Source organism: Diadema antillarum, unplaced genomic scaffold (genome assembly GCF_040938485.1).
Source record: "Diadema antillarum isolate AM-2024a unplaced genomic scaffold, OU_Dant_1.0 seq00002475_RagTag, whole genome shotgun sequence".
Classification (NCBI taxonomy): Eukaryota; Metazoa; Echinodermata; class Echinoidea; order Diadematoida; family Diadematidae; genus Diadema; species Diadema antillarum.
Window position 1 is genome coordinate 22447 of NW_027273081.1, and position 18559 is coordinate 41005.

Below are 18559 nucleotides of genomic sequence, written 5' to 3' on the forward strand. Positions count from 1 at the left end.
GTTTTTGTTTTTGTTTTTGTTTTTCTTTTTTTTTGTTTTTGTTTTTGTTTTTTGTTTTTGTTTTTTGTCGATGAATTTTATAACCTATATACCGCAAATCGTTGCTCGGTTATTAAACAAGTACAGTATAGTTTGCTACAGACAATAGTACATCTCATGAGATTTTTGTACAGGGAGCAATTGAGGTGGTGTTATGCACATCTGCCCAAATGCATAATAATATGTGGATTCCACTTAATATCACCGCTTCGTGAAAATATGGGAAAATTTAGAATTCCTCAACTAACATAAGTTATTTTTGGTTCGGTTTGATGAAACCTCTTTTCCGCTGAATTTATTAATCAGAGCCAGCTAATTGACTCAAGAATTAGACCACAACATGATGTAAAACTGCACTTTCACATTGAGTAACTTGTATCTTAAAGGTGTTGTTCACCATTGGAAGCTGTAATTTGAAAATGTTCGAGTTATCACATTTGATGCATCTAATGTGTAGGTCAGTTGTATCACAAAACATTCTACCATATAACAATTTCGCCATGAAGCCTAAAATAAGGAGATATCAGTATTTTTCTTAATAAACCATCACTGTAGGTTAATCTGTGATCAATTATTTTATTATAACTATAATTGTTCACATTTTACATGTATATTATTGTTAACAATACTTAGCATTGATTAACACTTTTACATTGGTTGTTTCTATCCCAAACTCACATTTAAGAACTATTTTTAAGCACTAAAGTTGGGTTTTTGTTTCATCTGCAAATGGCAAATAATGCCTTTAAGATTGAGTAACGCATGTTTCTGACTGCTGTCGACGGAGGCGATGGGGAGTGGGTGGCCACAGCCCATGGGGTGGGGGGGGGGGGAGGTGGGTGGTAGACTTGAAGTACAAAATGCGTGGCCTTGATTGGCATACATGTGACAGACTCCTACTCATCAAAAGGCATCTTTTTGGAACAAACATGTCTGGTCTGTTACCGCGCGGTCAAAGCACTCTCACTGCCTTTGGTTGAGGGGAGACAGACAAGGGACAGACAGACATGAGAGTCACAGTTTTACCACGTGATTTGCTGCACACACACAAACACACACACACACACACACACATACACATACACACAAACACCCACATTTATACAGTCATGGTCCTATTCCCAAGGATTGAAATTCTGCGTCTTTATACTACAGTAGTTTGTATACACGTTATCTGTTTTTGTTTTTAAGCCCCCCCCCCCCAAGAAAGTTAACCCGCTGATTATCCCAACAGCTAATGACTCAGATCCATATATTCCTTTTCACTTCTATGTATTGCTTAGATTTGAAGAAAATGCAAAATATGTTCCACCTGAATACAATCACGTGCATATGTAAATCTCAAACATTTTATTATGAACATAATAATATAATATATGATCATATATGCGACACAGTGATACTCTTTCTGCTCAACTTTCTTGCATTCTTGCATTTCTTTTTCTTTTTCTTTTTCACATGACTGTATCCATACTGTTGTTAAAACATAAAGTTCTTTCCTGATGTTTCATTCTCCGAAGACTGGTAAAGTATTGAAGTTTGACATATCGGACGTGGTTGCAGCATAATTCTAATTGTCTCCCCGAAGCAGAGGTTCAGTAAGATTATGATACAATAATGCCAGAAAGGAGAACTTTGTGATAATTTATTTCTTCGTTGGTGACGTCTCAAGTGACAACAAGTCTTTGCCACGTGGTGCGACGAGTCGCACGTTTTCTCACACTAACCCATTTTTGTCGGAATCAGCTGAACGGACCGCATTTCTTCGGGAAAGAACAGATGCGAGTTTCCCGCGGGAAACGCACCTGCGTTTATGGGAGTGATCAACCGACAAAAAAGACGTGACAGGAAGAAATACTAAGTGCAGAAAAAGGCAAAAGGGGTAAAGTGATAATCTAACTTGTCAGTTTCGATATCGCTGCTTCTTTCTTTCTCTCTCTCTCTCTCTCTCTCTTAATAGGATGTGCAGTTGAACCTCTATTATCCGGCCTCCCTTTATCCGGATCTCTCAATTATCCGGACGCAATCTTGCCGTGATTTTTTTTAATAATAATTACGGGAAGAAAGGGGGATTCCCAACTCCTTGAGAACTCCTACCCAAACACACATGAATTACATATTACTTCCAATATGATTAACACACATTGCATCAAATTTCCTTCCAAATTGCTTACCTTCAGACATTTCAACATCCCGAAACATCCCCAATGTAACAATGAAAAGGTTGCAGTATACACATTACTACATGTGGTACTACAATGGGCTATATCAGTACATGTGTATGTATATGTACATGTATAAAGCATTGAGTCTCCCGTATCCGGCCAAATCCCTTATCCGGATGAGCCCCGGTCCCGACTTGTCCGGATACGAGAGGTTCAACTGTGCTTTTATATAATGACTGCGTCGATGTGACTATAACAGAATTACTGGACGAAAGCAAAGAATATGATGATAATGATAATAATAAAATCATCATCATCATCATAATCACAATCATAATCATAATCATAACAATTACAAAGTTTCTAAGCGTCTTACATGACATATCTTACATGACATATTGTATCATAATTATACCAAAAATATATAATCCTACGTTATCCAACATAATCACAAACTCTGTACAGTAATTTTCGTTACTCAATTACAGCATAATCAAATACTAAAATTAGCATGTTTAATATGACATATATTTTCTCTTCCTATTTACTCACTGAGTCATTCCCTGTAGATGGTGAGTTATAAAGCAAAAGTTGTGTTCAACCGAATCAGGATTTATTGTAGTTTTATTATTCAAATAGAACAGAACAGAATCTTGGCGAGAATTCAAAATCATGCGGTTTAGGACCGGACCTTCAACAATTCTGTGCCGCTGCATATATTGCATCGCAAGTGGTGGGAGCAACACAACATTCAAGTTGTATAATGTCAGTGCAACACTGATCTCATTAAACTGACCACTTCACGTGGGAATAGCTCAAAGGTCACCTCACTCGCATAATCAATCAGAGAGAAAAGTGCATGTTCAAGGAATGCATTAATTGAACATTAAGACTCGTGCACAAATTACGTAATAATTCAACATTTTGACATTTTGACACAGAAGTTCCAATCGTAGAACAAACTTTACTGGATTTTTATTCGAAGGATTTTTTTGGGTTTTTTTTCTTTCTTTATTGTTGATGTTTGTTGTTTAATTTTGTTAGAAGATGGCTACGCGATTTCGAACAAACAATATTATTGTTATCTAATATCTTACTTCAAGCTAACAGGAATATAAAATGTATTATATCATAAAATATATCGTATATACTAATCCGTGGTGTGGAACCGTGATGTAGTTAGGCTACTTCTTCTCCCAGATTTCATGTTTCTGTTTTGTTTTCATTTTTCACTTGATATGCCTGACCTATGATATATCCAGGCTCTTCAGCGGCATTACGTTACTATGGTGATAGTTCCTTTCTCTGTTCCCGTATGATTCTTCGGTTAATTTGTTCATCTGTTATCTTACATTTCACTCTTGACATTACCTGAATCAAAACTGCCTCTAAATCCAAGTCATAAATTTCGATTTGGTTTCCTCCAAAAGTGCATCCCGGAAGATCATCGGATGTATCGCATCACTCCATTTCTCTCCGCATCATTATTACCCTTGAACAGCTGAAGGCTGCATTTAGCGGTCTGATGGCGGGCTGTCTTGTGGATTGTGGGTTACAAAGTGCCTGGGGTCGATGTGTGACGCACGTATATCATTTGCTGCGAGGGAAAACCCCTTTTCTTTAGTTTTTATTATCATATTATATCCAGGGATTACGGAGGGCTGCCGGTATCCACTCGATTCATCTGTCGCGTGGCCCAATAACTCTCTCCCTCCCCCTCCCCCTCTCTCTTCTTTGCCAACCTATTTTTTTATTTCCCTTTTTCCATTCGTTTGAAGAGGCTTTGCGAGTTGTCTTTCCCTCTTATTTTTTTTTTTGGTAGATATTGTTCTTCTATATAACACAGACACATTTTTTTTTAAACGGTAGGGGGCAAGGGCATCAAAATATAGGCCTGCTTCTATGACTTCCAAAAAGTTGGGTCATATGCCAATCGGGCCGGGCGAGGAGTTCATGAATAGACACTAACGTTAGACATCGCACGCGCATACACACTCATGCTCATGGTCTCATATATATTTCGTTTTAATCATTTTAATGAGACTTCATTCGATAACCTGGCAATAATGGAAGTCCTTCCTTACGTCGGTTGAGAATGAGAAGGGCGTTAAGTTGTCTCGAACACTATGGGTCTTGTGGCAACTTAACGCCCTTATCATTCTCACCCGAACCACAGAAAAGCAAAATATATCGATGCAATCTACCCGAACGTAAAATGGAAACAAACTCTATATTGATTTAAGCCTGCATACATAAGTATCAAGTTTGCTTTTTTTTTTCTTTTTTTTTTAGACGAAGAATTTATAAATGTTTTCTTTCAATTGAAAAGTTTCAACTGATCAGCTTTGGAGGGGAAATTCTGGGTTGTAGCGCCAGTTAGAAGGTGAATGTTCAGGGTTTAACTCGTGATCTAGATCTGTGGAACTCAGCGTAGAGGGAATGGCGAGGGTCCGTGACGGGTTGATATATCCAGAACTCGGCGCAAGACGAAAATTGAAAAGGGGATATTAGCCCCAATCACAGTTTGATCCTATAGACACGATGCAGGTGTTCAAAATGCTTTGTGACATAAAAGCGTCGTTTTGTCCTTGAGAAAAAAAAAATAATAAGAAGTTTAATCTGGGTCTCTTGACAACCTCGGGAAGTCGTCCACTTTGACGAGAAATCCCCAACGGAGCTTTAGAGACACACAGTAGTTGTCCCAAATCTCATGATCGAAATTTTAGGAACGATATCCTGGTTCGATATTCATAAGCGATTGGGTGATACTGAACAGGACAGCGACAAACTGAATATATTCTGGCACTTCTGGGATGCGAATTATGATATGATATATCATATACAACATCGGACACCGGTTGAATGGTTCAAGCTTCATGACGAAAAAAAGAGGGGAGGTTTTATTCTGTTTATGAATATGAATATGAATATGAATATGAATATGAATATGAATATGGATATGAATATGAATATGAATATGAATATGAATGTGGATATGAATATGAATATGAATATGAATATGAATATGAATATGACTATGACTATGACTATGAATATGAATATGAATATGACTATGAATATGAATATGAATATGAATATGAATATGACTATGAATATGAGGAAAAATTTAATATGAATATCAATATCAATACAAAACGAATACAACTACCTTCACGAATATGAATATGAATATGCACTGTCAATATAGAAATAAGAGTGAATAAAAACTAATGACATATTTGGAGCAAGTGACACAATGTGAGTGATAGTAAAGAAAGAGGTGCATGCTTATGTATGTGTACTATACTTTGAAGAATTGCTTTTTATTCCTTTCATCCATTTTATTCAAGTATTCTGTTTGGTGTTTTTTTTTTTGCAAACAAAAATGGGGAAAAACGTACTTAAAACTGAACATCGGAAATAAAGTTCGTGGTTTAGAATAGTTTCATTCCGCAATCAGGACAAGCGTGAACATTAGTCGCAATAAAAAGAACAGATTGAAAACAGAAAGAGAGAGAGGGGGTGGGGAGATTAAAATCTTATCGGTATTTCCCCAGAATAAATTCTTCCTACCGATTTAATCGTAGTCAATCAATTACTTTCCCATCCCTGACTGAGTGTCTCCTCACGAAATGGCGTTATATATGTTTTAGCACAGTCCAGTGCATAAGAAAGAAAAAACATGTTTGTTTTTTTCGACGACCTGACTATCAAATCAACATTTCAATCTTCCACGAGATTACCAATAAGACCGGCTGGTTAATAAGCCTTTTCATGATTCTTTGCCCGAAGTCCAATGATTGAGAGAGAGGATGAATGAGAGACATCGAGATGTTCAGGCAAAATAAACAAAATAAATGGCGAAAGAGATTTCGAAAGTGAAATAAATGTTCCCAGGAGCTGAAGGAAAACAAAACAAAACAAAACAAAACAAAACAAAACAAAACAAAACAAAAAGCGGTCGCCCGTTGGAATAGACTAAATCGTTATGAAGGAAAGGGGTGTGCCCTATAGATTACAAGTGACATTTTATTGCACAACTGATTTCGAAAATAGCCAGATCGACATTAAAGATTTATCATCTTTAGGCGCATTAAATGTGATCATATATAGTACATAGTCTCGAATTCACTGAGCTATATATCATGCACGAATGATACATAATTAGCCGCTTTGCGTCACCACCATGACCATGGCATTTGGTTCTGGAGTGTATAGAATTACTCGTCTAACCAAAATCATAAAATGTCATTTTTGGTGGCCTCAAAATTAAATTTGGTGACCCGAAAAAAGGGGGGTAATAAGAATAACATAAAACAGGTAAAATCATTTTATAAAGCACCAAAATAGTACAATTATCATTCACTATCATGATATTGTGTAAAAAGAAAAAGCGGCAGATTAGAGAAGATGCTTCGAATATCACGCACTGTGACTAAGAAGTAAAAAAGAAAAATATACAAAGAAAAACATGAAATAACTTATTAAAACATCAAAATTATTATAAGCCACGACAATTATGTGATAATGGGCAGGAATGATAAAAGAATTAAAAAACCACATAAACTCTGACATATACGCAATATTGAGTTGAAACATGACGACATAATACATTCATGAAATCATACCTACATCATTGTATACCTACTTCAGTTATCAGATATATCAAATTTGGCCGTGAGAAAAAAAAAAAAACCTAATAATTTGGCCGACTTTGGCCGTAAAAAAGACTGAGTTTGGCCGTGAAATTGAGCTAGCTGCGATCTATGATAGCAACCCTGGTCGCGGAAGTTAGCTGAAATGCATGCAGTTATTGAGCACTGAGCCGCGAGTTATTTACACCATACTTCCCTGAGGAGAAGAACACATCGAGACAAGGCACATCTAACACATTTTTGGTGGCGCAATCGGGCCACAACATATCATTTTTAACAATGGTGGCCCCGGGCCACCGGGTTAATGTCGAGCCTTGATGTATATACATGTATATAATAATATTGACAAATATGTATTGAGATATCACCTAAACTATCTCATCGTTGATGAGTGCTTTTGTAAACTTGGTGTCATCTCTATGCGTTCTTTCAGTTCCAGTGATAGAAATTCAAACAGTAATGTGTGCGATGGATATTTAGGTGAAATGTTATAGAATGCGTCCGTGGCGTAAGGTACATAGCTATGTGCTGAAGAGACCCAATATATTCTCCTGATGACTATAGCCTACTTCCGCTTTTGCCAGAGGCTTGACCAGAAGGTGAACTTATTTCTGACACCAATTTCCCCTTATACAATTCAATTTGGGGTGTCTTATTGTTAAGTTTTGTCTATCTGTTTAAGGCTAGAGGCAAAGGAACAAGTCATGCTTCTTTTTTCTTTTTTCTTTTTTCTTTTTTGCCAAAGTGGTTAAAAATGTGACGTCAGTAACTTTTGTCCTGCCATCATTTCAATCGTCTGTGTGGCCTTCTCATGAGATATCAGCAGAGCGCTGCCCGCCAGTAAAACTTAAAGGAAACCCGAACCCAAAGAGAAATGTGGATTGAGTGAAAGCAGCAACATGCTATACACATCAGCGAAAGTTTGAGGAAAATCGGACAATCGATGCAAAAGTTACGAATTTTTACAGTTTTGGTGTGGAACCGATGAGGAGACTATTAGAGGTTATGACGTCATGTGTGGACAACAATATAAAGAAAATATAAAGGGAGTCCCACAAAAATTCATTTTCATGAAAATTACACATTCCATCAACTTGATACTGACATAGGTTAAGGGTAACAATTATTCCCCCTGCTTTCCGAAAGGGGTTAGTCAAGTGCTCTTTCATTATGCTATCAGAAAAGTGAATTTTTGTGTAATTTTCTTCATGTTTTCCTTATATTGCTGTCCACACGTACGTCATAACCTCTTGTAGTCTCCTCATCCAGCGGTCCCAACACCAAAACTTTAAAAATGTATAACTTTTGCATCGATTTTCCGATTTTCCTCACACTTTCGCTGATGTGTTCTACTAATGGTGCTGCTTTCACTCAATCCACATTTCTCTTTGGGTTTGGGTTTTACTGGCGAGCAGCGCTCTGCTGATATCTCTCACGAGAAGGCCATTACGATTGAAATGATGGCATACTTTTGCATCGATTGTCTGATTTTTCCTCAAACTTTCACTGATGTGTTCTATTTATGTTGTTGCTTTCATTCAATCCACATTGCTCTTTGGGTTTGGGTGTCCTTTAAAGGCGGCCAACCAATGCTGAGCTTCACTCAAGGTGTGACGTATATATATTGATTGTCCTCTAACAAGGCGCAAATGAAGCATTCACGAACCCTCGGTTGGTACAGTCTACAAATGGATCCATCAATCTCAATTACCGCTCCTCATTTGGATCGAAAATTACGGAATTCGTATCGATCCCACCACGTAGAGTCTTATCATGTTGCAAAAGAGATCATTAAGGAAGGATAGAACGGAATAGAGACAGACAGACAGACAGAAAGAAAGAAAGAGATGGAGAGAGGAGGGGTGAAAAGGGGTCAGATTTGAAAGATGGAAAGATAATCATGATAAAAATGAAAATAAAAAATTATGAATTCAACAAATCAACAACATACATGATACAGACACGTGAATACATACACACAATACTTGACGTTTGGATGGAAAGTGAATATTATGCGCGCGCGTATGTGCTGTATGACTGTGTGTGTACTCTTTAGCTTGGTTGATAGAGGAACAGATAGGGCAAGCTTAATCATATATCACGGGAAAAAGTTAGGAACAATGGGTACAATATAGCGATAATCTTCTCATTTTTGCCATGATGAATAATTATTATTTTTAAACTTCTCTCTATTAAATCATTAGATACCTGTCAAATTCAAGCCTGGAATCTCGGAGGTCTGTCAACAACCAAGTTCTTCAGCAGGGGCGGATCCAGGAATTCGGTAAAGAGGGGCGCCTTTACAAAATTAAAGGGGGCACACGCACCCCCCCCCCCCATTTTTTCTTTTTATTTCTTTTAACAAAAATGAAAGGTGCGCCCCCTTGATCCGCCACTTAACCAAGGGTTATTAGTTCTCTGCTTTTCTCGAAATCAACCCTACGATTTTTTTTTTCATTCTTAACGACTGATTTGCATTTCGTACAATAAGTACATAAATGAATCGCCAAGAACACACTTTTTAGCAGTTACAGTGCATTATTCTAAGTTAAACTGGTCTCTTGGAGAGCGCTCCGTGCTAGCACCAATCGGTGGGAATACTTGTCTAAGACATTGTCTTCCACGTCAGTAGATTGATGGTGATGGTGGTGATGATGACGATGATGATGATGATGAGGAGGAGGATGATGATGATTAGAATAATGGTGGGGGTGTAATGATAAGATGAGAATAGAGTCCTCATAGAGCGTGTAGGACGGGGGAAGAGGATGCTCGAAAAATTGGTGTCAACGGGAGACAAAGGGGGATGAAAGATTAAGATGATGAGAATTTGTGGAAGTGGGTGAAATGATGATGAAAAGAGGTCCCTGGAGGGAGGTAACATGGCTAAGGACTGGTGAGGGGAGGATTGTAAGATGGAAAGTGAGAAGGAGGTGAACTGTAACTTATGAGTAGTAGTAGGGGGCAGGAGGACGAGAAAGATGAAGGGATGAAGGAGGAAGAAGAAGAGGGAAAAGAGGAGGAAGAGAAGAAGACTAAAAGAGAGGAGGAGGAGAGGGAAATGAAGGAGGAGGAGGGGAAGGAGAAGAAAGGAAAGGAGGAGGAAGAAGAAGAAGAGGAGGACGAGTAATTTTGTTGCATGGGCGTAAAAACGGAGGCAGAGAAGCGTTTTTAGCAAACATGAGGTTTCTAGATCAAGTTTTAATCAGCTCGCTCCCGTTCTGAGCTTTTGATGATCTGCAAACAGGATGAAAAAAAAAATCATGTGTTTTTGAGACTGATTACAAGCATTTTACCGATCTCCACTGAGTGACATAACTTGTAATAATATATTATTATCGTATTCTCGCAGCAGTGTTGCATGTAACTGACAGATGTACTGGCGTATGTCGGCTCTGGCCGCAGATGGCGCTATACCGCTTTTGCATATCATGTTTTCTCTCGTACAAAACCGTCTTGTCTGCAGTTGAATGCATTCGAAGTTGGATCTCCCAAGACTAAGAGCTTTAGTTTTGCTCCCGAAATAACAAGGTTTCTGTACTAAAGTAATCATATCAATGGCCTTTTTTTTGACTTAACAGGTTTTTGTTGTATCTGAATTTGACAAACCAGGGTCCCAATGCATAAAAGTTACAATTGTGGTAACTTTGCCATCTAATGGTAACTACCATGGTAACAATACCAATCAAAATCAATCAAAATAAAGAATTCCATGGAAGTTACCACTGGATGGCAAAGTTACAATAATAATAACTTTTATGCAATGGGCCCCTGGTGAAAACAGAATGTGCTGTGTAATTTCCCTAAACACAAAAAATTGATTATGCTCATCAAGTTAGTCACCATCATGAATACGATTATTTCTCATTAATTATTCTCTTATTGTGGACGAAAACAAAACAAAACACCAGTCTACTGCATTTTCTGGTCCATTAAAATAACACACACACACACACACACACACACACACACACACACACACACACACACACAAACCAACGCATGCACACACACATAATGTATAGTTATTTATATGATACAAGTATGCATAGAAGAGTTTATACATTACATACTCAATGTGATACATCATCATGAAGGCCATACAATGTCAGGAAAATGAATATTTGGTTTTTGGCAAATACGAATTTGTGACATGCTAGCTTTAATTTGATATAATTTGCCCTACTTTGTTGCAAGTCAAAAAATTTTCCTTGCTTTTATGATCTCCGACTTTATACAGGTACAGTGCACTCCCGTTACAACGAAATGCTCGGGACCGGCAGTTTTCTTTCGTTATAACGAAATTTCGTTATAACCGAGCAAATACAATATATAATGAGAACAAGGAACCACGTATATATATCATATCATGTTTGCTTAATACTCAACAAACACTGGAAAGCTATCATGTGAAATGTGATGGGATAACTGTATTACAATTATAAACGCAAGTTCCCCTCAGAAACTGCGTGACACAAGGAGCGAACACACAGTGGTGTGAAGCGTTCACCCATGCAGAGACGCTATAAATGCATGTTCCGCTACGTATTTTCGAAAGCAATTCGCATTTCGTTATAACGGAGCACATTTCCTTTGCTTTTCTTTGTCTGTGGCGCTCGGAAAAGACTTCGTTATAACGGAAATTTCGCTATAACCGTGTTCGTCATAAGCAAATTTTGTACCATAGACTTTAAAGGACAAGTTCACCTTCATAAGCATAAGGATTGAGAGAATGTAGCAATATTAGTAGACCACATCATTGAAAGTTTGAGGAAAATCAGACAATCCGTTCAAAAGTTATGAATTTTTGAAGTTTTTGTGCAGTACCTGCTGGATGAGAAGACTACTGCAGTGTATGAATAACTTAGATGTCACATGCGTACAACAATATAAGGAAAATATAAAGAGAATTTCACAAAACTCCATCTTTTGAAAAAAGTACACATTCCCCTGACTCGTTACCGATAAATGTTATGGGTAATATTACTCCCCCTGCCTTTAGAAAGAGGCAAGTCAATTGCTCTTTTATTATGCGAAAAAAGTAAAAATATGTTGAATTTTCTTTTATATTTTCTTTATACTGTTGTACGCATATGACTCACAAGCTGTAGTAGTCTCCTCATCCAGCGGTTCCAACACAAAAATTTAAAAAATTCATAACTTTTGCATCGATTGTCCAATTTTCCTCAAACTTTCACTGATGTGTTCTACTAATATTGTTGCATTTTCTCAATCCTTATGTTTATGAAGGTGGACTTGTCCTTTAATGGTGATAATTTTGGGACCAGAAGATTTACTTCGTTATAACGAAATTTTGTTATAACCGTGTTCGTTGTAACGGGAGTGCACTGTAATGTGATGACGCACCACATATAAACATTACATTGTTTGTTATATAAAAAGTCACTTAGTAAAGCATTTTTTGTTTGTTTTTACACAGCTCATTCACTCAAAGATAACAAGAAAAATAAGACACAAACAGCTGAAATATAAGAGAGCTAAAAGTTTATATTTTATTCACATATTTTACACAATCTCTACAGTGAAATGTCATGTTTTCAAACTTTCTGAAGAATGTCAGAACAGCCTTCTTTTTAAAACTATGTACAGGCAGAGATATTAACAGTATGAACAAATATGTCTCTATAATGTCATTTAAGCCATTTTTCCTCAATGAAACTGTAGTTGCTATGACATTTTGTACTCAAAATAGGGCATGAAATTAAGACTAGGACAATGCATGCCAGTTGCAGTTATCATACAGCAAGAGAACAGTACATTCAACAGATTGGAAATGTAATCAGAGGAAAAACTGGGGTGGTATTCTGAGGTCGTAATTAAGTCTGTAATTAACTTCGTGATTAAGTCGTGAAGTTAATAGGCCCTTAATCATGGGCAAAATCGGTATTCTGAGGACGTAATTAAGGTATGATTAAGTCCCCTGTAATTATCTTAGGTCCTTCCCATCTGATTGTTATTCCATCCAATCAGACGTGTTGTTAGAAGCCAAAATGATGATTACACGCGCAAATATGCCCTCAATGCGCGCTCCTGCAAGCCCCCTGTAATTACAACCCAATAGCTCCGTGCGCACACTCCGGTATTTGATTACAACCCCTCACCTACGCATGCGAAGATCTCAACCTCTTTGCTCACATAAAATGACAAAATTCCTCGAAGATCGGCTATATTTCTTTTTTTTCTCTGAATTCTATGGATACCATGATAACAAGATTCAACCGCTCCTCGGTTATTGAAGACGGTAAGCATTGTTGTGGCAGAGAAAACACGATGTAATGCGTGATATCGGAGTAGGTTAATGACACTCTTTGGTATCATTAAGTTTTCCATTAACTTTCATACTTAATTACACCCTTAGAATACCGATTCGTAATTAACTCTGTGATTAAGTCCTCTCAGAGGTGCACGCGCATTGATACGCGCAAACGCGTAGGTCCTTCCCGCCAAAGCGCTTGTTGCTATGGTAGTTAATATACCCCCTACTTAATCATGCTCTCAGAATACCAATTCGGTAATTAAGTGCTAATCAGACACTTAATTAGCTCTCAGAATACGGCCCCTGGTGAATAGATATTTTTGAATTGTCACAGTCGGTCCCTTTTGAAGTGCATTTGCTGATGGCACATTTAGTATGGAGAAACCTTGTCATAACGAGGTCACCTGGACCTCCGATTTTTACCTCATTATGTTCAGTACCTTGTAAATGTACCAACGCAGAAACCAGCTAAATACATGTATAGTCCTGGACAACCAGGACCATCGAAGTCACCTTGTTAAAAGCATTTCCTTGTTGTAATTGAGCTTATCATTTTCCTCTTCTTTGGTTGATAAATCATTCATCACATATATATTATAGGAATAAAGACAACATGACTGCAATTATTATAAACACCTCAGGGAAACCTAATCCGACATTTGTTTGTAAGGCGATATTCAGATCCATTGCAGATTCAATATCCATTTAATATCCATACATTTGGTATATGTTGAGGTTTGAGAAGTGACAACAGATGAAGGGTTTGTTTGCAAAAAACCAGTAAGTCCATTTTTTGAAGATTTTGAAGTACGATCTCTGTCATAAAGTACAAAATAATACCTTTTAGTATAAAATGATATATTGGTCACTACATATACATATAAAGGTATATTTTTGAAGTTATGGTCAAAAGAAGCAAAAATTTTCTTATTATTCTCTTTATTTTTCTTGACCTTTAATCGTAAATATCTCCATTTGGCAAATACGGACTTATCGGTTTTTGCAAACAAACTCTTCAGATGTTAAGCACATTTTCCTATTTTAAGGTCACCTCCTTTAAAAACAAAGGTATAACATCAGTGATGGTGGGGGTGGGGCAAGAGATAGGTAGAGAGATAAATAGAAAGACAGATACAAAGACAAATTGACAGAAAAAGAGAGAGAGAGGGAGAGCAAAAGAGACTAATTAAGTGAGTCGCGAACTGTGCAGAAAATGAAAATATGTGACTCCAAGTGAATACAGCATATAAAACATAAGTCAAATCTACATGTACAGTGTTGATGAATACTGCACATGAATCAAGTCAAATTTGCAATGTTTGTCTGTGTTAGTTTGTTTCTTTAATTTGACGTAATAATGGATGATGTCACAAAGACATAACTCTTGGGCAATTTAGCAATTATTTTGCTCATAAAAAGATCAATATACAAATGTCTTAAGTAAAACAGAGTTTGTGATGTGGTCTGGTTGAATCCGCACTACGGTGTTGGGACAGAGAACATTGCCATAAAGGAGTCGATTACCTACAAAGGGAGAAAGTAGAAAATACAGCAAAATATAAGTGAAAACATCAATGTCATGTATACGACGCCAAAACTCTGTGCATAATTCAAGCATTGCAATGGAATTCAAGCCAAAATTCATTTGACACACACAGCAAATGTGCATGGGACACAATACAATAAAAACCAATTGCAGCATGCATAAATGCAAACTTTATTTCACGTAGGGATAGACATGTTGAAGCGTTTTGTGAAGTAATATCCCCATCCCGTCATAAAACAGTAAATCTGCACAACTGATATAATTTCAGTCTTGCCCAGTAGGTCAACAAACTTTGCACAAAGTTTGCTTCACTTGCTCACTTTCAAACTATATGCATGAAAGACACACAAGTGAACAATCCAAATAGGAGTGTAGCATAGCCACGCCCTCTCTGGTTGCTTCCGAGAACAGATGCCAGAGAACCTGCCAACCTTATCATAGGTGTACCATGGTACACGCCCTATACAAATATATGTCGTAACACTTGGTTCTAAATGAACCAATACACACCCTGTATAACTGATTATTCAAATTACCCTGTACATTACATGTCACAGTGTATGCTTGACTCACTAACACAATAAGAATGACATACTTGGTGTTTCCTGCATATGATTAAAGGACAAGTTCACCTTCATAAACATAAGGATTGAGAAAATGCAACAATATTAGTAGAACACATCAGTGAAAGTTTGAGGAAAATTGGACAATCGATGCAAAAGTTATGAATTTTTAAAATTTTTGTGTTGGAACCGCTGGATGAGGAGACTACTACAGCATGTGAGTCATATGCGTACAACAGGATAAAGAAAATGTAAAGAAAATTCAACATATTTTCACTTTTTTCGCATAATAAAAGAGCACTTGACTTGTCTCTTTCTAAAAGCAGGGGGAATAATATTACCCCTAACATATGTCGGTAACGAGTCAAGGGAATATGTACTTTTTTCAAAAGATGGAATTTTGTGAAATTCTCTTTATATTTTCCTTATATTGTTGTACGCATGTGACATCTAAGTTATTCATACACTGCAGTAGTCTTCTCATCCAGCGGTTACTACACAAAAACTTCAAAAATTCATAACTTTTGAACGGGTTGTCCGATTTTCCTCAAACTTTCAATGACGTGTTCTCCTAATATTGCTACATTCTCTCAATCCTTATGTTTATGAAGGTGAACTTGTCCTTTAATGATAACAATAATGATAATGATAATGACAGAAATGCATATGCTGCAGCCTTAATCCATTTCCCTGTACAGCATGACTACAAGCATGTACTTCCAGTTGCACAATGTACATCTTAATGTTTTACTTTGCACTTATCTTGGTACAGTATATTATACCTATAGAAAAACTAATATTTCATACAGACTTTTCAGAGACACAGCCACCTGAGGTGAAAAAAAACATAACAAACACTAATTGTTTCAAACTTAAAAAAAAAAAAAATCTGTAATGGAAATATGAGACATTTGCAAACTTTCTAAAAGAAGAGTTGCTCCTAACAGAAAATTATATGATGTGGATAAAAACAGGAGAACTGCATTATAATGAGGACCTTAAAACCAAAGCATGACAATTACCTCGTTATACAAGGTTTCTCACTATATCAGGCTACATAAACAAAGAAATACAAAGAGTTGAGACCTGCAAAATTGCCTTGTTGTAAGAGGGTTTTGTTGGTATTTCCAAACTCTTCATAATGAGGCTCCACCGTACTGTTTACAGGAAGTCGGCAAACAGCTCAGTATAGATTTTTTTTTTTCCCTTTTGAAGGTCTTACGGTGACAAAGAATACAAAAGTGAAAAGTGAGGAATACAATATTAAGTGCTGAAATCATGATGTGAATTTTGTGGAATATTATTCAGCAGCTTCCTTCATTCAGGGTTACATAAAGGATAATATTGTGGGTGAACTGATAACATATCTGTTTATTGGCTAAGGAGGGTCGCTTTCAATATTGTGTTATATGTGACTGCATCCATGCATTTGAGAATATCTTGTCCCTGTTTTTTTTTTCCACACTCGAGTATGGCATCAAAACAAAACATACACACACACACAAAAAAAAAAAAATGCTGCTCTTGTCAAGAGTTAAAAAAAAAACTTTACCCAAACACATTTATGATATATTAATGGATTTCAAGAAAGACAACAATGAAAGTTATTCTGACGTCGAGCTGGGACACAGCAGTTAATAGGATTTGGGAGTTCAGTCTTGCATTTGGTGTGGTTGTGTTAGGACTGAAGGAGAGGTGGAATGTCTTGACGCATGTTGGCTTCCCATCTATGAGGCACCTCGATCACCTTGCACAATTGTGGGGAAAGGTGATGAGGTTTTCAAATGACATCTTTTAAGATGTGTGCCCACCAGAGATGAAGCATAATTATCAAGATAAATTGATCATCGATAAGGCCCTCTCTCTCTCTCTCTCTTCCTCATTTACTTGCTTACCGTATATGGCATATGATATTTCATGGGGTTTTAGTTTCATGAATTTTGCCAGTCTGGTGCTCTTCACGAATTTAACGGCAAGTAAAAATATCAACTCTGATCGCAACATGAATGTGACATGCACACATACACTTCTCCGTTCATTACTGATGTGTTCTACGATAACAAATTTAACCTGTCGAAAAATTGTGGGGAAGTCCTGATTCGCAAAAATTGAAATAAAAGATAATAATAAAAAATAGACTTGCTAAATGTAAGGCACACACAGTACTTTTTTTTATGTCAAGTTCGGTCAATATGTTGTTGCCATTCATAAGCTTCCAACCTTTCTGCAGCATTTGAGTTATTCAACATGCATAATGTTCCTGGATCTTTCAGAGTTAGGTGTTGGGTTCTACCCTCCGTAATATATCGCAACATCTTGAATGCCACTTGGAAAAACAATGAATGACAGCCTTCTTGCATAGGGACCAAAAGCATCTACAACTAAACAAACTAGCAAGATTGGGAATATATACCAAGGAGAGTGACGACGATAGACTTAGATGAGACAGAGGGAAAGTGGACATCAAATGTTCTGGGAAAATCATTTGGGTGACTTCGACCAATATTTAATGGAAAAAGGAAACATAACTCAAGTAGTATCTTGTTTCCATAAGCATCATGTTCCTTATATTCAGAACCCCCAATCTTCAAAAGAATAAAACAAAACAAAACAAAACAGAACAGAGCAGAACAGAACAGAACAGAACAGAACAAAACAATAACAATAACAGCAACAAAACAAAAACCAAAAACAAACAAACAAACAAAACCTGAAAGTCACAGCTTGGAAGTATACAGTGAGTGGCAATAAACCTCAAACAAACCATTTTTTTTTTTGGGGGGGGGGGTGGAGGGGTGGGCTTTTTGTTTGGTTTTATGTTGAAAACAAAGCAGCAAAAGTGAATATTGTGGGATAATTGTCTATTTTTGTTTAGATAATGTTAATGCCTCTCTAGGGAGTTTCATATAGTATGAAGAATCATCAGCTTTAATGTAAAAGGGGGGGGGGGAGGGTGTTGGGGCAGCGCTGAAGAACATGGATTTCGAGAGGGACAATACAGAACAAGAAAAGCAGTAATCAGCCAATCTGCTGAAAGCATGATTCGTCTAGAGAAAAGAATCACAGAACAGCTGTAGCACATCAGATTATGATAACACAAGTCTGCATCCACATCTACCTCAACCTCTGCAAGCCTGTAACCATGGGAATGGGAGATTGGGTGGGTTTTAGCAGCATTATCATTACAGCACTGGAAGAGTGGGCTCTTGCACAAAGATAGGAAAGCATCTGTATTATATTTGAAGAGACAAATTCTTCTCGAAGGAATGCACCATAATGGAGGTAACAGGAGCCGATGTCAGTTGATACAGTAA